Source organism: Equus przewalskii, chromosome 25 (genome assembly GCF_037783145.1).
Source record: "Equus przewalskii isolate Varuska chromosome 25, EquPr2, whole genome shotgun sequence".
In the NCBI taxonomy this organism is placed as follows: Eukaryota; Metazoa; Chordata; class Mammalia; order Perissodactyla; family Equidae; genus Equus; species Equus przewalskii.
In genome coordinates this window covers 2,872,581-2,896,004 of record NC_091855.1, presented here as the reverse complement: position 1 = coordinate 2,896,004, position 23,424 = coordinate 2,872,581, and the positions used below count along the sequence as shown (strand labels likewise).

The following is a 23,424-nucleotide window of genomic DNA, read 5'->3' as shown; positions in this document are numbered from 1 at the left end:
TACTTTAATCACCAGTGAAAACAAGCGTCTCATGGCTTGTTAAATGCTGTCCTGCTGGGGAGGTGGGGTCCACACTGGAGGTGGGCGTGGCCATCACACCAGTGTGTTAGTCTCGGCATTCTTTACTCCCTGTGGGCTCCCACCATTTGATCTATTGGAAGCATTTACTTAGAGGGATGAACCTTCAGTTTGGTCTCAGGGCCAGGTGTCCCTCTTCAGATCATTGCCTGAAAGAAGTGGTTTTGAGCTCCGAGGAGAACAAATTGGGCTGCCTCGACTCGTCTGTGTGAACCTCCAGGTTCCAGCAAACTGCCTCTCACAAGCTATTGATCCCTAACAAACTGGATTTTCGTCTTCCAGTTTCAGAGGTCTGAGCCAATTATGCCCTGGAAACAGATCTGTTTCAAAGCACTTCTCTCTGCCTGGTCCCCAGGGGTACGCTGTGGTCAGTTCTGTCCAGCTTGGAGATGTGGACCGAGAGCAGTTAGAGCTGGGGCCCAGAGGCTCGTAAGGGACGTGCTGAGACTCCCCACGAGAGGCTGCTTCTCAAAACTCTCTTCATAAATCAGGTTTCGTGTCCTCCCTCTCCTGGAGCCTTCAGACCTCAGATGGTATTTGCTTTTCAAGAGGCCCCTTCCCTTGCTGTCTGGGGTCAACCCCGGGCTACCCTGACCTTGTGTGGTTCTGACTGACGGGAGTCTGGGGCTGTGGCTCTGCTCGCTTTTCTTTCACCCTCACAGAGCTGGTGAAGGCCTTTGTGAACGGGCCTTGAAAAGGTTTTACAAAATCCACAGTCTGGCTCTGTCCTGCCTGTGCTCCGCTTGCTTGTCATGTTGCAAGAATGTGACCCAACAGCCTCCACACCCTGATGACTCAGCCCAGATCTAACAAGCTGTGTTTTCCAGGCCTTCCTGACCCAGTGCTGTCCAGGCCGCCACACTGCCCTGTGCGAGGGGGATGGGAGGTAAAAAACGCTCTCCACAGGTGGCAGAGGTAGGGGAAGGAGAAGTCTGGTTTGTTCCACTCCCCAAACTGCACTCACTCTTGGCCCTTCCCAGGCACAGCCTAGAGGTGTAAGCTAGAGGTTGGGAAGAACTTACATAGTGCAGTCAACCGAGACGGGAACTGGCAGAGTGGCTGCCTTTTGCTTTGAGAAAGAGACAGTTGATAGACCCCTAGAGCTTGTGTGAGGAAGCCAAATTGGTCTTTGATTTGTGGGGCATTCAATTTGCTGGGGAAAAAAATCTGACTAAGTTTCTTGGAGCAAAACAGAGGAAATCATGTAATTAGCAATTCAGAGATTCTCCGAATCTCTGGCCAAATAAAGAGACGGCAGAGAAGAAGATCAGTGTGCTCCAGGGCTGTGGCGGAAGGCCGGGCACGGGGTAAGGACCGCAGAAGAGATATTAATGAATTATGTTTAAACGTATACTTCTTTCTGGAAAGGAACTGCTTAGGGAAGCTGTATGCCTTAATTATACTCTTACTAAATAGGAAAACTCAAAGTACTTTTACCTTAAATTCTTTTGACCTTAGATTGTTTTACCAGATTTTAAAAATCCAGCCCTTTTTGCAAAACACAAACACATTTCTGTTTTTTGATGGGCTGTAACAAAAACAGAAGACAAAAAATAATTAGTTATGAAGGGCTGAGATGTGAGCACAGTGCGTGCATTTACCCACGGTTCTCCTCTGTTTGCTGCGTGTTGTTTATGAATCATCTGACACACACCAGCTGTGAGGGTGTGACAGGCTCTGCCTGGAGCTGCACCCCAGTTTGTGGTCTCATGTCTGACAGAATTTATGTGATACACGTTCCAGGCAACTCAGCCTGCCCCGCAGGGTGGCTCTGTGCGGCGGCTGTGGGCTGGCTCGGGCCCAGCAGGAAGCGCAGGCCTCCTGGCTGCCATGACCCAGTGTTGCTGGCTCCTGACCACACTCATAGAGTTTGCTTTGTTTTGTTTTCGGGAAGATCTTTTTATTATGGTATAATTTCAATTTTACAGAAAAATTACAAGAAGAGTACAGGAACTCCTACAACCTTTGATCCGTTTGTTTGCATGTCTGCCTCACTTGCTTTATCATTCTCTCTCTCTCTCCCATTTAAGAATAAGTTGGAGATGTGGTGCCCTTTTACCCCTACATACTCCAGGGCATGTTTTCCAAGAAGCCATTCTCTTATAGAACGACAGTACAGTTAACACAATCAGAAAATTAAGCATTAATACAATATCTATTCCATCAGTCGCCCCCAACACATCCTTACTGTTTTTCTCCCCTGAGTCCAGGATCAAATCCAAGACGATGCAGGACATTTACTTGTCAGGTCTACTTATTTTCCTTTATTCTGGAACATTGGGTCAGCTTTCTTTGTGTTTCTTGATCCTAACATTTTAAAAGAGTACAGGCCAGTTATTTTGTAGAATGTCTTTCACTTTGGGTTTGTCTCATGTTTCCTCATAATCAGATTCAGATTATGCATTTTTGGCAGGAATATCACAGAATTAATGGTATGTCCTTTTCCAAGCATACTAATTCGAGGCACACGGTATTGTATATTGGTTTATTGGATTGTATATTGTATTATTAGTGATATTAGGTTTGATGACTTAAGTGGTATCTGCATTGTGGAGTTCTTATTTTTTTCCTTTATAGTCAATAAGTAATTTAGGAGGGGGCATACTTTGCAACTCTGCAATTATCCTATTTTTTATAAATTTTTACCCATCAGTTTTAGCATCCATTGGTGACTTTTTACCACCACCATTCTTTTTATATTTATTAGCTGATATTCTACCATAATGAAGAGGTTTCCCTTCACCTCCGTTTATTCACTCATTCATTCACTCATTCATTCATTCATTTATATCAATATGGAGGCTTATTTTATGCAATGTGGTATAATCCATTACAAATATTATTTATTTTGATGCTCAATTTGTCCAAGATTTGGCCAGTGGGAGCCCCTTCAAGCTGGCTTCTGAGTCCTTTCAACATTTTCCCATGATTCTTTGAGCACCTCCTTACATTTTGGCACAAGATACTCCAGGCTCATCCTTTGCTTTCCCTGCCCAGGCTTGGAATAAACCATTTCTCAAGGATCGTGGTTCCTTTAGTAGAAACCAGGATCTGGGTGCTAAATATGCTCATTCCTACTGGTGTGTCATTGCTTCTAGGTCCTCTTAGCAGACCGAATTAGGTGACGTTACACACACACAGAAATAGACAGATACAGAGGCATAGACAGACATTAGAAATATATTAGAGACATATGTATATTAGACATAGATATACAGTTATACTGATAACTCCAATGCAACAAACACCTTTTCCGTATTTATAATTTCTTTCCCCAAAACTGAGAAGTTGGCTCCCATTGGCCTCACGCTCATGAATACCGAGACTGTAGCTGTAGAATTATCGATCTATAGCGCTGCTAAAAGTAAACCTAATAAGAGTGCGATTTGTTGACAACGTTTTTAGGAAAAATTTACATCCATTGAAATGCACAAATCCTAAGTATGCAATTCAATGACTTTTGGCAAATGGATACATCTGTGTAACTCACACTTCTTTCTCCATACAAGACATCTTTGTATCTTCTCAGGAAGTGCCCTTGTGTTTCTTCCCATCAGCGCCCCTACCAGCAGAGGCAACCACTGTGCCCGATATCTTACTTAGTCTGTAGACAACATGTAGCTCCCCTGGTTTGAATCTCCATCTTCATCCGGTGCCCTACCCTGAGCTCTCCAGCTCTGTTTATTTTTGAGGAAGATTAGCCCTGAGCTAACATCTGCCACTAATCCTCCTCTTCTTGCTCAGGAAGACTGGCCCTGAGCTAACATCCGTGCCCGTCTTCCTCTATTTTTCATGTGGGACGCCCGCCACAGCATGGCTTGACAAGGTGTGCATAGGTCTGCAACAGGGATCCAAACTGGCGAAGCCTGGGCCGCCGAAGCAGAATGTGCAACTTAACCACTGTGCCAGCGGCCTGGCCCCTCCGGCTCTGAATCTGGTGCCACCTCAGTGCCTACCCTAGGATTGTGTTATGTCTGCTCTTCCATGGCAATCCTAGATTTGATTGCCAGTGCTGCCTCCAGTCTTTGCTGATCCCTGGTGCCAACGCAGTCTTCTCCTCCCCTGGGGTGGATGTTGATTTCGTTCCTGCAGTAGTCTGCATCCCTCTTTCTTCCTGGGCTTTTGATCCAGCCCCAGGGATACCTGGCCTGGAATGTGCTGCCGGGATAACACAATTTACCAATGACCGTTTCGTAAAAAAGGCACAGCTCCTCAAGAGTGAGCAATATTGCCCTGTCTGGCCCTGCTTGATGCCTGGATTCTCAGCCGTGCTGGCCCCTCCGTTCCTAAATCTTGCTGCCGTTCTCCGGTAGGGTGAATGTCAGAATCCTGCCTTCCCAGTGACAGCGGAGCCAGTCGCTCAGGGGGTACCTCACGAGCACTACCATGAAAGACAGAGACCATGTATCTTGTCGGCATTTAGTAAATGTGAAGCCACTCAACCCACCGCCAAGACGGGGCAAGTAGCCAGAAGTGGGGGCACATGTAGAGAAAATGGGTGTGCCCCTACACACCCTGTAAATGCTTAATGAATAACTCCCTTTCAGTAGTGCTCGGTCTAGCCAGAGCCCAGTGGTGAAGGGTAGAAACTAAGGTGAGGCCTCAGAACCAGGAAGTCACACCCACGTTAATATTTAGAAGACAGTGGGGTTATAAGAGCTCATTTTCCAGGCTCCCTAATGAAAAGGGCTAGTGTGGGTCAATCCGAAGAGCAACCAGAAAGGCTCTTTGGTCTGAAGGGACTTAGCTCCACTCTTCTTGCGGGTGTTGATGATAGCAGCAGTTTAATAAGCAGCTGCTTGTCCTGTCTGTCTGTTGTGTGCTTGGATTCCCCCCAAGTAGGCTAAAGGCTCCTTGAGGGAGGTGACTTTGTCACGCATTTTTCTGTTTTCCTCCTGGCTCCTCCTGGAGCACTGGCTCCATGTCAGGTGACAGGAGGTGTTCAGTAGCTACTTCTGAATTGAACTTCTTACTCACCTCGACAGGTCTTCTTTCCGTTGTATCCCAGCTCCTAGTGCAGTACCAAACAGAGTAGGCACTCACGTTGGCTGAATAAATCATAAACTCATTCCACTTGTTCTTGAATTAAAGTGTTATTCCTTTCAGGAGTCTGCATTTTAGAAGAGGACAGCCAGGAAGGGGCAGCGCTTAATAACCCAAGTGGAATTAACTGACTAGTGGGATTACGGGCAACAGGGAGCCCGGGTGAGAAGGATATTTATGAGCTGCCCCTCCAGCTGTGCCACATCGCTACAATCCTCTTCCCCTGAGGCCCTCAGAATGGTGGGCCATAAAGGGATCATTATCTTCTGCTGGTGGACACGTTCTGCTGTCTACTTTTCCTGCGCTTTCTCTCTCCTATTCAATTTTCATTTATTTCCTTTGCCCAAGAACAAATTGGCTCTAGCACCTTCTTCTAAAGAGCCCTGCAGACACCAGCATCTCTTGCCAGAATCTCCTGGTGGCAAACCTTCTAAGCTTTCTTCTTTTATCCCTGCTAGCAAGACTGTGGAGGGTGACACCAGCAGACAGACCTCAGGGGCTCCGTAGGGCTGGATCCCCTCCGTGACAGGCCACATACATTCCAGGATTTGGTTTCAACTCCTCAGCCTCCTTCATTTGCTCAGCTGTGTAGGATCGGCCTCTGTCATGCCTCCCACAGCTGTCCTGACCCTGCTCAAGCCTTCACTCTTACCTAGATTTTTTTTTTACCTTTATCTACATTTACCACTTTTTTTTTTTATTGAGTTAATGGTAGGTTACAATCTTGTGAAATTTCGGTTGTACATTAATGTTTGTCATTCGTGTTGTAGGTGCACCACTTCACCCTTTGTGCCCACCCCCCACCCCACCTTTCCCCTGGTAGCCATTAATCTGTTCTCTTTGTCCACATTTTTAAATTCCTCATATGAGTGGAGTCATACAGAGATTATCCTTCTCTAACTGGCTTATTTCACTTAACATAATTCCCTCAAGGTCCATCCATGTTGTTGCAAATGGAATGATTTTGTTCTGTTTTGTAGCTGAGTAGTATTCCATTGTATATATATACCACATCTTCTTTATCCATTCATCTGCTGATGGGCACGTAGGTTGCTTCCATGTCTTGGCTGTTGTAAATAATGCTGCAATAAACATTGGGGTGCATAGGACTTTCGGGATTGCTGACTTCAAGCTCTTTGGATAGATACCCAGTAGTGGAATGGCTGGATCGTATGGTAGTTCTATTATTAATTTTTTGAGGAATCTCCATACTGTTTTCCATAGTGGCTGCACCAGTTTGCATTCCCACCAGCAGTGTATGAGGGTTCCTTTTTCTCCACAACCTCTCCAACATTTGTTACTATTTGTTTTAGATATTTTTGTCATTCTAATGGGTGTAAGGTGATATCTTAGTGTAGTTTTGATTTGCATTTCCCTGATGATCAGCGATGATGAGCATCTTTTCATGTGCCTATTGGCCATCTGTATATCTTCTTTGGAGAAATGTTTGTTCATGTCTCCAGCCCATTTTTTGATCAGGTTGTTTGATTTTTTGTTGTTGAGTTGTGCGAGTTCTTTACATATTATAGATATTAAGCCTTTTTCAGATGTATGACTTGCAAATATTTTTTCCCAGTTAGTGGGTTGTTTTTTCGTTTCAATCCTGTTTTCATTTGCCTTCAAGAAGCTCTTTAGTCTGATGAAGTCCCATTTGTTTATTCTTTCTATTGTTTCCCTTCTCTGAGAGACATGGTGTCCAAAAAGATCCTTTTAATACTGATGTCAAAGAGTGTACTGCCTACGTTTTCTTCTAGAAGCCTTACGGTTTCAGGTCTTATCTTTAGGTCTTTGATCCATTTTAAGTTTACTTTTGTGAATGGTGAAATGGTCAATTTTCATTCTTTTACATGTGGCTGTCCAGTTTTCCCAGCACCATTTGTTGGACAGACTTTCTTTTCTCCATTGTAGGCCCTCAGCTCCTTTCTCGAAGATTAGCTGTTCATATATGTGTGGTTTTATTTCTGGGCTTTCAATTCTGTTCCATTGATCTGTGCACCTGTTTTTGTACCACTACCATGCTGTTTTGATTACTGTAGCTTTGTAGTATGTTTCGAGGTCAGGGATTGTGATGCCTCCTGTTTTGTTCTTTTTTCTCAGCATTGCTTTAGCAATTCGGGGTCTTTTGTTGCCCCACATGAATTTTAGGATTCTTTGTTCTAATTCTGTAAAGAATGTCATTGGGATTCTGATTGGGATAGCGTTGAATCTGTAGATTGCTTTAGGTAGAACAGACATTTTAACTATGTTTATTCTTCCAATCCATGTACATGGAATGTCTTTCCATCTCCTTATGTTGTCGTCCAATTCTCTCAGAAAGGCCTTGTAATTTTCATTATATAGGTCCTTCACTTCCTTAGTTAAATTTACCCCGAGGTATTTTATTCTTTTTGTCGCGATTGTGAATGGTATTGTGTTCTTGAGTTCTTTTTCTGTTAGTTCGTTATTAGAATATAGAAATGCTACTGTTTTATGCAAATTGATTTTATACCCTGCAAGTTTGCTGTAGTTGTTGATTACTTCTAAGAGTTTTCCAATGGATTCTTTGGGGTTTTCTATATATAAGATCATGTTGTCTGCAAACAGCGAGAGTTTCACTTCTTCCCTCCCTATTTGGATTTGCTTTATTCCTTTTTCTTGCCTGATTGCTCTGGCCAGGACCTCCAGTACTATGTTAAATAAGAGTGGTGATAGAGGGCATCCTTGTCTCATTCCTGTTTTCAGGGGGATGGCACTCAGTTTTTGCCCATTGAGTATGATGTTGGCTGTGGGTTTGTCATATACGGCCTTTATTATGTTGAGGTAGTTCCCTTCTATGCCCATTTTGTTCAGAGTTTTTATCATAAATGGCTGTTGGATCTTGTCAAATGCTTTCTCTGCATCTATTGAGATGATCATGTGGTTTTATTGCTCAGTTTGTTGATGTGGTGTATCACGTTGATTGATTTGTGGATGTTGAACCATCCCTGTGTCCCTGGTATGAATCCCACCTGATCATGATGTATGATCCTTTTGATGAATTGCTGAATTCTGGTTGCCAAAATTTTGTTGAGAATTTTTGCATCTGTGTTCATCAGTGATATTGGCCTGTAGTTCTCTTTTTTCGTGGTGTCCTTGTGAGGCTTTGGTATCAGCGTGATGTTGGCCTCGTAGAATGTGTTAGGAAGTGTTCCATCTTCCCTAATTTTTTGGAACAGCTTGAAAAGGATAGGTATTAAATCCTCTCTGAAAGTTTGGTAGAATTCCCCAGGAAAGCCATCTGGTCCTGGGGTTTTATTCTTTGGGATGTTTTTGATTGCTGTTTCAATCTCTTTCCTTGTGATTGGTCTGTTCCAATTGTCTGCTTCTTCTTGAGTGAGCTTTGGGAGATTGTAGGAATCCAAGAATTTATCCATTTCCTCTAGGTTATCCATTTTGTTGGAATATAGCTTTTCATAGTATTCTCTTATAATCCGTTGTATGTCTGCAGAGTCTGTTGTTATTCCTCCTCTTTCATTTCTGATTTTGTTTATTTGAGCTTTCTCTCATTTTTTCTTTGTAAATCTGGCTAGAGGTTTGTCAATTTTATTTATCTTCTCAAAGAACCAGCTCTTTGTTTCATTGATCCTTTCTACCGCCTTTTTCATTTCAATAGTATTTATTTCTGCTCTGATTTTTATTATTTCTCTCCTTCTGCTGACTTTGGCTTTTATTTGTTCTTCTTTCTCTAGTTCAGTTAGGTGTAGTTTAAGATTGCTTATTTGCGATTTTCCTTGTTTGTTAAGATGTGCCTGTATTGCAATGAATTTTCCTCTTAATACAGCTTTTGCTGTATCCCATATGAGTTGGTATGGCATGCTATCATTTTCATTTGTCTCCAGGTATTTTTTATTTCTTCTTTGATTTCTTCAATGATCCATTGCTTGTTCAGTAGTGTATTGTTTAGTCTCCACATCTTTGTGCCTTTCTCAGCTTTTTTCTTGTAATTAATTTCTAGCCTTATAGCATTATGATCAGAGAAGATGCTTGTTATTATTTCAATTTTTTTAAATTTGTAGAGGCTTGCCTTGTTTCCCAACATATGGTCTATCCTTGAGAATGTTCCATGTGCACTTGAGAAGAATGTGTATTCCGCTGTTTCAGGATGAAGTGATCTATATATGTCTATTAAGTCCAATTGTTTTAGTTTTTCATTTAGCTCCACTATTTCCTTGTTGATTTTCTGTCTGGATGATCTGTCCATTGATGTGAGTGGGGTGTTGAGGTCCCCTACTATTATTGCGTTGTTTTTAATATCTTCCTTTAGGTCTGTTAATAGTTGCTTTATGAATCTTGGTGCTCCTATGTTGGGTGCATAGATATTTATAAGCATTATTTCTTCTTGATGAAGTGTCCCTTTGATCATTATATATTGTCCCTCTGTGTCTCTCTTTACCTGTCTCATTTTGAAATCCACTTTGTCTGATATAAGAATTGCAACACCTGCTTTTTTCTGCTTGCTATTTGCTTGAAGTATTGTCCTCCACCCCCTCACTCTGAGCCTGTGTTTGTCCTTGGGGCTGAGGTGTGTTTCCTGGAGGCAACAAATTGTTGGATCTTGTTCTTTAATCCATTTTGCCACTCTGTGTCTTTTTATTGGAGAGTTCAATCCATTTACATTGAGAGTGATTATTGATCCTTGTTGACTTAATCCTGTCAATCTGTCGCTCATTATCTGGATTTCCTGTGTTTCTTCTCCTGTGTGCTTTAGCCTATCCATTTAATACTGCAATTTCTTATGCTGGGTTTCTTAGATTTTTGCTTATTTATGTTTTGTGGCTCTGTTCTGTTTTTTAGTTTAGTGGCTACCCTGAAGTTTGTATTTAGAATCTCGTGTATAATATAGTCTATTCTCTGGTGGTCTCTTACTTACTTGGCCTAGACTGATTTAGTCCCTTTGCTCTTCCCCTCCTAAGCTGTTATTTTCATTTCCTATTCCAACACGTGTTATGAGTTTGCAGTTAGAGTGATAAGATAGTCTTTGCTTTGGTAGTTTCCTTCCCTTTACCCTAATGCTATAGTTGAATATTTGCTATCCTATTCTGGTTCTATCTATCTGTCTCCCTACTCTGTGGTTTGTGGCCCCTTTCTCCCTTTTTTCTTTTTCAGGTATGAGAGCCTTCTTGAGGATTTCTTGTAGTGGAGGACTTTTGGTTACAAATTCCCTTAACTTTTGTTTGCCTGGAAAAGATTTAATTTCTCCCTCATATCTGAAGGAAATTCTTGCTGGATAGAGTATTCTTGGCTGAAGATTTTTATCTTTTAAAGTTTTGAATATGTCACTCCATTCTCTCCTAGCTTGTAAGGTTTCTGTAGAGAAATCCACTGAAAGTCTGATAGGAGTTCCTTTGTAGGTTATTTTCTTCTGTCTTGCTTCCCTGAGTATTCTTTCTTTGTCTTTCATTTTTGCCATTTATACTACTATATGCCTTGCAGTAGGTCTTTTTGCATTGACAAATCTAGGAGATATGAAAGCTTCCTCCACACACATTTCTCCCTCAATCCCTAGATTTGGGAAGTTCTCCTCTATAATTTCATTAAGCACACTTTCTGCTCCATTTTCCTTTTCCACACTCTCGGGAATTCCTATGATCCTTAAATCCTTTCTCCTCATTGAATCCACTATCTCTCGGAGGTTTTCCTCATTTTTTTAATTCTTAGCTCTCTTTCTTCCTCTGTCTGGAGCCATTCAGCCTGTCTATCTTCGATTATGCTAATTTGCTCCTCTATGGTGTCTACACGGGCATTCAGGGAATCCGTATTCTGTTTTATCTGGTCCATTGTGTTTTTCATCTCTAGTAATTCTGTTTGATTCTTCTTTATAATTTCAATCTCTTTTGTGAAGTAACTCCAGAACTCGGCTTGTTTCTCTGTCTTTCTCTCTACCTCATTGAGTTTTTTTATTATAGCTGCTCTGAACTCATTTTCACTTAGTTTACCTATTTCCAAGTCCTCAGGACTCAGTTCTGTGTTTTTATTGTTTTCCTTCTGGTCTGGGGCTTTTATAAATTGCTGGATGGTAGAGGAGCGGTTTTGCGCAAGATGGTAGAATTCAGTTGCAGTTACAGCCTGTCCCTGCTAGATGGGGGTCGACAGCAGCAAGTTCTGAGCTCTCTGCCTTCGGGCAAGATGGCGGCACCCAGCGCGGTTTGCCAGGGCGGGGAGGGGCGGTTTCTCTCATGCACCAATCTGGATTGGGATCAGCTCTGTTCTCTGGACTCTCGGGGCCCTGGGTTTATAGGGTCCCTGCGCAGGGAAGCTTTCCCCCATCAGTGGGTTTCCACTGCACCAGCGGCGGGAGTCCTGGACGATCCCCAAGTCGCACAGCCCCTCCCCCGCTCCGTCCCCCACCCGAGCAGCGATCCCCGTCTCTAGGGGAGGGAGGGAAGTTCTCTCCTACCCCGTTCCAGCTCCTCTGAGGCTGCAGCAAGGTCTCCATCCTCCGTCTTTTTGATACTGTAGGTCTCTGACATCCTGGCATTAGGTTTATTAGCTGAAATTCAGTTTTTTTCCAGTCCTTTGTTGTAGTTTGGAGGGCGGAGAGTCCCGGGTCAGCTCACCCCGCCATTTTGCTCCGTCTCTCAGTTACCTAGATTATTTTAACCATCTGCTTCCTCATGAGTCTACCTGCCTCCAGTTGTAGTAAGAAGTAAAGCTATTTGGCCATGATGTCAAATTTATGATTTACCTCCTGGTGGGGCTACCACTGGACCCACTGGTCCCCGTCTGCAGGGAAAAGGCAAGGGAAAAACGGACCACTTAGTAGCCCGTGTAGAACTCCATTCAGATGAGCTGGACTGGGGGAGTCCCATCTGGGTCCAAGGCTAACGGTACTCTCTCAGCCTTGGCTTCAATTAGAATCATCTGGGGAAATTTTTTAAAATTCTGATGTCCGGGTCCACCCCCTGAGCTTCTGGTTTAATTAGACTGGGAGAAGGCCCACACGCTTATTCTTTCTTCTGAAAGGAACTTTCATTTAAGTATAAAAGTATTTTGTCCAAAAAAAGTTACAAGTCCATCATTCGTACATTTTTACTTATTACTACAGATTTCCATTACAATTTTAATTGTTGCAAAATGTTCCGTGAACTGCACGTATTTAACCATTCACCTACCACTTAGTTTGTTTCCAATTTTTAGCTATTATAAGAGGAAACATAATGAGAGCAATCTTCACATAAATTTTCCTTATGTGAAGTGTTTTGTATTTCATTAAGAGAAATTCCCAGGAGTTTTATCACCAGACAAAATAGTATGAAAATAGGGGCCGGCCCTGTGGCGTAGTGGTTAAGTTCATGTGCTCTGCTTCAGCAGCCTGGGGTTGGCAGGCCCAGATCCCAGGCATGCACCTAGCACCGCTTGTCAAGCCATGCTGTGGCAGCATCCCACATAAAATACTGTGAAAATAGATTAGACTCTTGATATTGTCCAATTGCTTTTCAAAAGGCTCTTAACCAATTTACAATCATTCCAGAATGAATGAAAATTTCTGTTTTACCTGGCATCGGTTATTTCCTAACAAAACATTTATTCTGCATTTCAAGGTATAAGTCTATATTTGAGGTCTGTATTTTTTAAGAGCTCCCTAAGCAATCCTAAGGTAGAGTCTGGCTGGAGAACAGCAGTAGGCTAGACTAAACATTGGCCGAGTGCTGTGGTTCCTTTTCCTCAGCCTCTGGAGATCTTGTGCTCTGATAGCAAAGACCCAGGAAAAGAACCCCAAAGAAATGGGCACCAAGGGAAAGAGGAGGTTTATTCCTAAGGCCTAGGGCCAAAGTGGCCTGAGCCATCCTTCCTGGGCCTTCCTAGGGAGGGGCTTTCTCCTCCAGGTGCCTAATGTTGGAAGTGACTCAAAGAGAACCAAGAGCACATGCCCCCAAAGAGGGAAAACAAGACAAAAAGGGCCTGTAATGCATAATCAGGAGCCTGGAGCCTCTCCCTCAACTCTCGGAGGGTCTGCTTCCCAGCCTTCGTGCTGACTCACAGAAGCCTCTGGCTGTGCTGACCACTCCCCATGAAATGTGCCTCCTCCATACCCCATCCCCATAGCCTTGGTTTTTTAAATAGCTTTTTAAATTACAAAAGAACTATGGGTACATCGTAAACAAATAATACAGAAATAAATATGGCAAAATTGGAAAGTTCACCTCACCTCCCTACTTCCACTCCCTTTCCCAGAGGTAAGCTGGTAATAGTTTCGTGTGTATCTTCCTTGATCTTTTTCTGTCCATTTACCAATGCTAGCGTGTGTGAGACTGTATGTGCATGCCTATAGGATTTTTTAAATACGTAAATGGAATCAGGCTATGTATGGTTTTCTCCAATTTGCCTTTATTATTTTACAGCATAGACCACTTTCTGTGTTAATTAATACAGAGCTGCCTCACTCTTTCTCATGGCTGCACAATAACCCACGGTACATGAAAATATCATATAATTTAACACTTTCTGTTGCTGGATGCTTTGGTTGCTTCTTGTTTTTCTCTATAACAGTGCTGCAGTCAACCCCTTAGTGTGTCTTTGTGCCACCTCCCCGGCTTCCAGTATTGCCACTGCCAGAAAACTGCTGGTGTTGGGCTCCAACTGTGCACAGCCCAGGCAATCTCTGCTACCTCCAAGACTCATGTGGACCTTTGAAGAACGCCACCCTGGCTCCGTCCCGGCCTCTGCTCCTGCCTTCTTGCTGGGCTGTGGAGGTCACAGCATATACACCTTACGGCCAGCCACCAGAGTTCTGACAACACTGCCATGTCGTGGAAAGATACAAAAAGTTCAGCTAGCGACCCTCTGACTCTTGGGAGGAAAGACAGAGGGCCAGCTTCTCCAACTGCAATCCAGCGGGAGAAAGTGTGCGAGTGGGTACCTATCAAAGTGGTTTTCAAGATTCTCACTTTTTTGCCCCTGGAATGGGATGTGGGACTGAAACACCAGTGAATCCCTGTCGTAGAAGATACAAGGAGCTGAAGTGGTAGCAGAAGTTCTCCAAAGCAGCAGATAGAAGAAAGGGAATATGAGGTGGGGTGTGTGTGTGCATGTGTGTGTGTGTGTGTGTTTAGCTTAGCCCTGGGGCAAATGTCCTTGGCCCGTGGATGGAGATAGCCAAGCCTTGATTTAACCCTTGATGTTGTCGTACTTTTGTCCTTTAAGGTTTTCAAGCACTCTGGGACTGGCTCTGTGGCCGAGTGGTTAAGTTCGTGTGCTCCGCTTCAGCGGCCCAGGGTTCGGATCCTGGGCGTGGACATGGCACCACTCATTAGGCCATGTTGAGGCAGCATCCCACATGCCACAAATAGAAGGATCCACAACTAAAAAATATGCAACTATGTACCGGGGGGATTTGGGGAGAAAAAAGCAGGAGAAAAAAAAAATAAGATTTTCAAGCACTCTGGTCCTGGAAGAAGCAGCAAGGGCTAATGAGGAGCAGGCTGTACTCTGGGAAACAGGAAATCTGGTTCCATTATGACTTCACCAGGGCCAGCCATGGAATTCTGAGCAGCTCGTTTGCTGCCCAGTGCTTTGGGTCTCCCTTGGCTACAGATGCCATCTGCGCCTTTAAGATGTGAGGTTGTTTCCTGCAAAATAGTGCTAGTGTCATTGGCTGTTAAAAATGGGACAGGCGGGGGAGCTTTGTCATTTGGATGACATGTTTGCTGGGTTTGGCTTATCCTGCTTGGGCGTTTCCTTCGTCCTTACTTTCTGGACACACAGAGAGAACATATGTTTGCAGTATTGGAGGCAGGGGATGAACTTCCTGTGTGGCAGCCCTACTGAAGTGTATTCTTGCACGCACAAATGCAAAGGCAGATGCTGACCTGCTCTCTCAACCCTTCAGAACCTCTTTGGGGAATGCTGGTGTGGTCACCGTCAGAGCAGAGCAACAAACAAATCTGCTTTCCTCGGGAATGAGCTCCATTTGGACAGTACGAAACTTTGCTCATTGAAAGCAATTTATTTAAACAAATCAGGGTTTTTAAACTTTTTGATTGAAGTGTAACATACATACAGAAAAGTGCATGCATCATGAACATACTGCTCGGTGAATCTGTACAAAGTCAACACACCTGTGTCCCCCAGCTAACCGAGTCAGGAAGTAGAACATTAGCGGCATCCCAGAAGACCCGATGTATCTCCTCTCCCAGTTACTAGACCTTTGTGGTATAATCACTACCTTGACTTTGAGTACTTTATACTAATTTTGCCTGTTTTTGAACTTCATATATATTCGTGACATTTATCCACATTTTGCACAGATCTTATTCATTTACTCTCATTACTATATAGTATTCCATGATAGAAATATACCACAGTTTGCTTCATCTGTGTTGATGGGATTTGGGGCTGTTTGCCATTTTTGGTTATTTCAAATTCTACTTCTAGGAAGTTTTGCACATGCCTCTTGGTACTCGTGTGCACGCATTTCTGGTGCACATTCTTACAAGTGGAGCTGCTGGGTCACAGTGTTTGCACACATTCAGCTTTAATGGACTTGCGAAACAGCAGTGAATGATAGGAATGCTTTTTTTTTATTTGAGGAAGCCTGGCCCTGAGTAACAACCGCGCCCGTCTTCCTCTACTTTATATGTGGGACACCTGCCACAGCATGGCTTGACAAGCGGTGCCGTGTCCACACCTGGGATCCGAACCAGCGAACCCTGGGCCGCCGAAGCAGAACGTGCGAACTTAACCACTGCGCCATGGGGCCGGCCCCAGGCATGCATTTTTGATAGCGGAGGAGCACAGAGCTAAGATCGGGCCCTAGGCTTCTGGTCCCTTCCCAGGCTTGGATTAGGGAGGAACCAGAGCAAACCACTTACTCTCTGTGCCTCCTCAACTGTAAACTAGAAATAATTAGTACCTGCTCTATTACTTGCTGTGGGATGGACAGCCCTCTACCAAGACTCAAGCTGTACAAATGCAAGCTGTCATTAAAATGGAAGCAGAGGAGGCAGCTTTTTAATTATTAACGAGAACTAAAGAATAACTATACTTATGTGAATTTCTATTTCCAATTAAGAATCTAGAGATCAGATTAACTGCTCTTCTAGACAGAGTTGTATCGCCAAAGGGACCTGTAGTATTATTCTCTTAAACTCAGACATAGTGAGTAACCTCCCCAGCCTGTCCTTCAGTCTCAGCAGAAGATTCCTTAACTGCCTGGAACACCAGGGGGCCTCCCAATTCTATCTTTCAATCACCAAATGCCCCAGCTTCCTCCTTTCCCTTGCATCAGCCTGAGTTGACCTGATCTGGAAAGACTGTTTGGTTCAGCTCTGTCTGACTGGACCAGGAAAGCCAAAGGACAGTCATTCCATGTGTTCTTGCATCGCTGAATGCAAAGTTTGAGTACTGTGAAGGAGGCCAATTTGATCTCACTGTGAAACCAAAAGTTCACAAACATTTATTTTATGAAAGGTTGTGCTAAGCTAAACCAAGGGCTGTAAAAAATGATAATTGAAAGTGGTGTCAAAATCTCTTGCAGCCTATTGGTTCCCACGCAGGTAATGCCACAAGTAGGAGGCAGTGCCCTCTTCTGGCCAAAGCCACACTTGCATGGCTGTGGCTAGGGGACTGCCAGCTCGTGGGCACTGGTTTTCCACTTGGGAGCAGGCTTGCACGCGTCTGAGTATATATCTCCTATTGGCTCCGTTTCCCTGGAGAACCCTGACTAATACAAAACGCAGCTCCAAACCCCATTCTATATCGGGGACATCTCACCTGAATGAACATAGAGGGACATGAAGTATAGCAGCCGACCTTCTGAGTTCAGGATTAAGTCCAGTCCCGGCTCACTTACTAGCTACTTAGTCATACTTAGCCTTGGTTTCTTCACTTGCACAAAGGAGAAAATAGTAATATTTACTGAACAGGCTGTTGGGAAGATTAAATAAGAGAAAACGTGCTTAGAATGGTGTCTGGCTCAGAGCAAGTACTTGATAAAATGCTAATGGTTATTATTATGATTATTACTAAGGGTATTGAGGAAAGTTGTCGAGGAAGAGTGAGTTACAGTGTTGGGTACATGGAAGGTAGCTCTCCCCGGCCACTTCCTGCCCCTTGTCTCCCCAAATCTCTCATGTGCAGGCGATCTCTGCCTATCACCACTTGTTCCTGGGGGACATTATAGAGCCATTTCTCGTAAAATGTCCTGTTTCTTCCTGGAGGAACCCAATCAAGATTAAAAGTTGGATTCCAAATTAAGGACTAAGTCAGAGATGAAACCGTTCTTTTTTTTATATTTGTGTGTGTTTCATTCAGTGATTCAACAGAAGGGCCCACAAGACTCCACAGCAGGTTACAGACTCACTGAGATGTATAAAGCAAAGGATACAGAGCGACAGCAGCAGGAAAAAGACGTGCATGAATGGAGCCCAGAGAGGTTCAACACAGACTTCCAATATCCTTCGTGGTTCAAGGCCACACAGAAGAACTCCCTCTCACCATCAACTGTGAGGACATGTGTGGAATGCCTTTGCCCATGGAAGCCTGTTTGAGCCTCAGAGTCCAAGGCTTTTATGGAGATCTGGCCACACGGGTATATTCTGCCATGCAACCAGCCACGACAACCAAAACTCACGACCCTCACCATGAAACCAGGTGCACATCACTGATCTTGACGTTTGTACAAAGCAACCTGACAAGCAGGTATGGCATGGTCCATCGCTCCAGTGTATATAACAAAACAATCAATCACTACCATAAAGAACACTCTAGGGACCACATTCCCAGCGGGTGGCCAATGGTTAATCATGGGTCCCTTGGAGACATGTGAGGAGTAAGCAGCAAGACCTGCTGTCTTAACAATTTCCTCACAATCTGTATTTTCTAAAATGCCTATATTTAACCTGTATTATTTTATATTCAGAAAACTAGCTATTACTATAAAGGCATCTAAACTTAATTATTTTCTTCTTTAGTGATTTAACGATGCTGCTTCGTAATCTCAGTACATTTCCCTGTAGTCAGCAGAGCTGCCGAGAGACGTCAAGTCACCCTACTAGACACTTCATGGATGCCCATCAGAACCTTCATACTCTTTGGGAAAACCATAAAAATAGGCCAGGACAGCGCATATGAGACCTAGGAGGAACCACACCACCACCAGTCAACTTCCCCATCTTAGAGACAAGCAAGTGGGAATACTGAGCAGTGAAATGACTCACCCAAGGTTCTAAGTCTTAGGTCTTTCAATTAAAAACCTCTCTTGGAGGGGCTGGCCCCGTGGCCGAGTGGTTAAGTTGGCGCGCTCCGCTGCAGGTGGCCCAGTGTTTCGTTGGTTCGAATCCTGGGCGCGGACATGGCACTGCTCATCAAACCACGCTGAGGCAGCGTCCCACATGCCACAACTAGAAGGACCCACAACGAAGGATATACAACTATGTACTGGGGGACTTTGGGGAGAAAAGGAGAAAAATAAAATCTTTAAAAAAAAAAAAAAAACCTCTCTTGGAACTCCTGAAATGGGTCAAGGCAATGTCTGCTCAGATGCTTCTGATTGTCTTTAACATGGGCAGAAACTGGAGGAGTCCTGACTGTTGGAGCTGCCTGAACCAAGTGTGCATGGGCCAATCTCTTTCAGTCTGGCTAGGCTTCCCATCCTTCCTTCTCTCGTCCCTTCTCCAGTGGCCTGACAGAAGCACCAGGATTCTGTCTAGAGCATTGCCCATGCTTTTGGGTCAATGGTCCAGTTTGGAACCTAGCAAGAGATTGATTTCATCTTCACTAAAATTTTTCTTCTCTTCCCTTCATTTACTCTCTTGTCTGTTGGGGGGTGGTGTCTGTCTCTCCACTGGACTGTAAATTCCTTGAAGGCTCCCTGGAAGCAGGTTATACAGCGTTATGGTTTTGGGTAGTGAAGTCAATGGTCCGGGGTCTGAATTCTGGTTTAGCATCTCATTGGCTTGTGTGATTTGAGTGAGTTACTTAGTGGAAATACCAATAGTTCCTCCCTCACAAGGTTACTGGGAGGACGAAAGGAAGTAATAACACTTAAGTAGCATAGAGTTTGGCATACAAGAAATGTTCAGTAAATATTAGCTATTATTTTTTAAATAGGTACTCCATTTATTTTGGAAAATTCTACTCTCTGATCTTTTTAACAGTTTTATTGAGGTAATGGACATATAATATACACTGTACATGTTTAAAGTATACAGTGTCATAAGTTTTGGGGTTTTTTTCTCCTCTTTCTTTTAAGTGTGCTTTTTGGTGAGGAAGATTGGCCCTGTGCTAGCATCTGTTGCCAATCTTCCTCCCTTTTTTTTTTCTCTCCATTACATAGTGGTATATCCCAGTTGTAGGTCATTCTGGTTCTTCTATGCGGGACGCCGCCACAGCATGGTTTGATGAGCAGTGCATAGCTCTGCTCCCAGGATCCGAACTGGCAAACCTCGGGCCTCCAAAGAGGAGCACATGAATTGCAAACTTAACCACTTGGCCATGGGGCTGGCCCAAACAGTGTCATAAGTTTTGATGTGTACACATCTGTGAAACCATCACCACAATCTAGTTAATGAACATATCCATAACCCCCAAGAGTTTATATCCTTTTGTAATCCCTTTCCCTGTCTACAGGAAACCACTGTTTACTCTGTGTCTCTATACGTTAGCTTGCATTTTCCAGAATATTATATAAATGGAATCATATAGTAGGCACTCTTTTTCGGCATCTTTCACCCAGCATTATTTTGAGATTCATCCATGTTGCTGAGTCTATCAATTGCTGAGTAGATACACAGCAATTTGTTTATTCATTCACCTACTGATGGACATTTGGGTTGTTTCCAGTTTTGAGGTATTAGAAATAAAATTTGTATTAACATTTGTGTACAGCTCTTTGTATGGAAATATGCTTACATTTCTCCTGGGAGTAGAATGGGTGGGTCATAAGTCAGGTATATGTGTAAGTTTTTAAGAAACTGCCAAATTGTTTTCTAAATGGTTGTACCATTTTGCATTCTTATCAGTAGCCTATGAGAGTTCCAGTTGCTCCACATCCTCCATGACAAAACCCTCAGGTACTCTTGCCATAGAAACATAGTCATAGTTCCTGTAGTTAAAAACACGTGAGAAATATTGGGTTTCTTTATCCTAGGACTTGTTAGCGCATTAAGGCAGTAATGTGGTGGAACCTATGAGTGGATATCACACGCAGTGTCCTCACACTGACCGACCCATGGAACTCTTTATTCGAGGTTCATGTCTAGCAATCAGTGTTCTACGGAACACATCTCGGGAAACGCTGCCTTGGGGATTGCTCTGTGCAAAGCCTTAAAGAGGGCTGGGAAATGTAAATGTTTACTATAGCAGCCAGGGACTAAGCCGTTAATCTGAAATTCTCTTGTGCACCTTATAAGGTATAACACATTCTACTTTTCTGGGTCAGAAAGAAAACTATGACTAGAAGCCAGATAGGGAAATCGAAGTTTCTTGGGATGTGATCTGACCAAATTATTCAATCAAGGGTTTCTCTAATTTTGCTTTTGGAGTAAATCCACAGATGATGCCCCATCCCCCAATCAGCACAGTGTTGACACTGATTCTTCACAAATCCCTTATACACTGCCACGTAATCAGGTGCTTTGAAAGATATTAAGATTATAAAAAGGAGATTTCCTCTTCCACTAGGCTGGGAAAATATGCCTAATGGGACCTCAGGGAGCCCTGATCTCTGTACAAAGGGTCTCCCTGGTATGGTTACCCTGGAGGGTCAAGGGAGTCTAAAGACTTGAAGCTGAGTTTATAGAGCCCTCTGCATTTGTTGATGGGAGCACAGCTAACTTAATCCAGTAGACAAGAGAGGAAAAATAGAGCCCACCCAGGCCTCCTACCCCAGTGTGTTCCCTTTCACATCCTCTGCCCCACACCATCAACATGTAGGCAGGTGTCCCCACGCCTGGCCCATTTCTTCCTGCAAACAAGGAACGCCTTTTTCTGACCCTCTTGTATTCTCTTCCTGGCCATCCCTACCCACCCCCCCCCCCCCCCCCCCGCCCGCCCGCCGCCTCCAATTTGCCTCCTGCCTAAATCCTGCATCCTTCAGACTGCAGCTCAAATGTGGTTTCCTCTGGTGAGCTTGACTTGACTCCTACATACTAGCTTATACTTCCCCCCATCACTTGTCTTAAGTATAATTAATATTATTTAATGATTATCTCTTCCACTACATGTAAGCTGTGTGAGGGCAGAAACTGTTTGAACACTTCACCCCTGAATTCCCAGTACATGACACAGATTACGTGGTCAATAAATACCAGTTGAATAACTGAAAAATTTAGGTGCTGATATATTTTTGCTCATTCAACTTAGAGTTGTTCTGTCTCCCTTTGTTCTAGGTCAGTCTTCTCAATTCCCTTTGTCTGCGGCTCAGATTGCCCACACTCATGCCAAGAAATGTTTCTCTTACCTATTCCCCGATCAGAGCAGTAGCTGACATCACTTTATATAGGCTAAAATCTCTCATAATCTGGAGGAAAGGAGCCTGGGAAAGCAGTGCTCTCCTTTTAAACACAAGGTGTTCGGAGTTCCTAGTGGGACTGAGACTCCATAATGAATAGTTCATGTGTACTCCCAAAATCTAGCAAGAAGGAATGGTGCAGCTCTGGGCAGCCAGGAAACAAGCTGTGTTCACAAGTATGCGGCTGGCATCATGGGGAATGATACATGGAAAGCTGTTCCAGGGTGGGGCCGTGCTCTGGAATGTTGGGAACACGGCCACTCAGAGGTGGAATAGTTACACGTGACCTGCTTCAGTCAGGCCCTCCCCAGAGTACTTGCCTGCCTCTCCTCTCCCTGAAGCTCACTCACATACTCATGCCTGGTGCCTTGATTTCCCGAGCCCACCCAAAGTCAACCACCTTCAAACAGGGTACGGATGGGAGCAGGAAACTATGGCCAGGGTCAAAATAGCTGGAGGGGAGGGCAGTCTCCCTCTGGTACTCTTTCTCTGAGACAGGACATTTTCTGAAGTGCAAGGAGCACTAATGGAGATCTGCATTGCGAAGGAGAAAGAACATGGCTTTGCACTCCACAGCTGAATTTCACCATTGGCTGGAAGTTGTTGTGAGGACTCAATGAGATAATGTGATTAAAGCCCTCAAACACTGGACAGTACGTAGTGCTCAGAACATTTTAGCTATTTTAACTATTAGGTAGGTGCTCCTTGGCTGGTGTTGGAGTAATCTGTGCCTCCTGCATCAGCATCACACTGGATGAAAATGGTCACTCATCTTTCCTGTTAAAATGCAACACCCTTGCAGGCCCAACACCTAGAAAACCGCTTTCCAGGTCTCATGGTAAGCCCGTATTTGTTGGGTGCTTATGACGTCAAGCCCTAAGTGCTTTACATGGGCTACTGCCTTTAATTCCCCAAACCCTACGGAGTTAGGAATTACTGTTATCTGCATTTTATAGCTGAAGAAACAGAGGCACCAAAAGGTTAAGTAACTCAACCAACGTGATATATCTGGTGAGTGGTGGAGCCAGTAGGTATTTAAATATAGCTGATCAGGTTGCAGAAGTTGTGCTCTTTCCCACTGTACCACCCCACCTCAGTCCTCACTCTAATTATGCTTTCCTCATTTTTCTCCACTTCTCCTAATACCACCCTGGAATGTACCATCCCTATGGTCTCTTCCTGTGTTTGCGGGGCTATGTTAATTCTGATTCTTTTTCCTGGCAGAGCACAATGCCTCATATGATGGAAGGCTTTACAACCACGTCTCCATTTGTCTAGTGCTGGGTTTGGCATGCTGGGTTTATGTCCCAATTATCTTCTTTCACAGATCTATTGGTGCCATTGTCAGGCTGTGCATAGACTGAGTGAACCACTGGGCAGACCCTTTATGCCTCTTGTGTGTGTCCTTAATGACAACCATTTGTTTCTCAAAGCAACTGAAATGTTCAGCTATTAATAGAAAGGAAAACATTGACTGGGCCAGCCTCGTGCTATTGGTACAGGCCTCAGGAATCAGTCACCACTGGAGAGAGGCCTGTTGACCTTTCTCAGAGAGTCTGGGTGAACCTGAGATTACCTTTCAATATGAGGTGCTCAGGCTCCATATGCTTTTAAAAAACATATTAGTTGTACATACAAGAGTATTACATATCTTTGGAGTTAAATAGAATGAATCCTCCTATAGCCACCACTCACTCAACAGACTGTTATCAGATTCTACGAAGTCGTCCATGTACCCCTCCCCCGGTAATGCTAATATGCTTTACATTACACAAAGAGTATGACTGTTTGAGAGCAAGAATTTCCTGATGGATAAGTCAGATGTGACTCCTGAG

The 23,424-nt window shown here is 43.8% G+C and overlaps 1 long non-coding RNA gene across 2 annotated transcripts; it reads left to right on the top strand.

The window, feature by feature from the left end:
- Window positions 1-860: 860 nt before the first annotated feature.
- LOC139079406 (uncharacterized) lies at window positions 861-19,964 on the top strand. 2 transcript variants are annotated; one of them, XR_011533023.1, is made up of 4 exons: window positions 861-1,385; window positions 13,630-14,151; window positions 17,392-17,778; window positions 18,051-19,950. It is a non-coding gene; the product is annotated as an uncharacterized lncRNA (long non-coding RNA). The 2 variants fall into 2 exon arrangements; XR_011533024.1 differs by having other exon boundaries at window positions 1,246-1,385; window positions 13,630-13,991; window positions 18,051-19,964.
- Window positions 19,965-23,424: the final 3,460 nt, after the last annotated feature.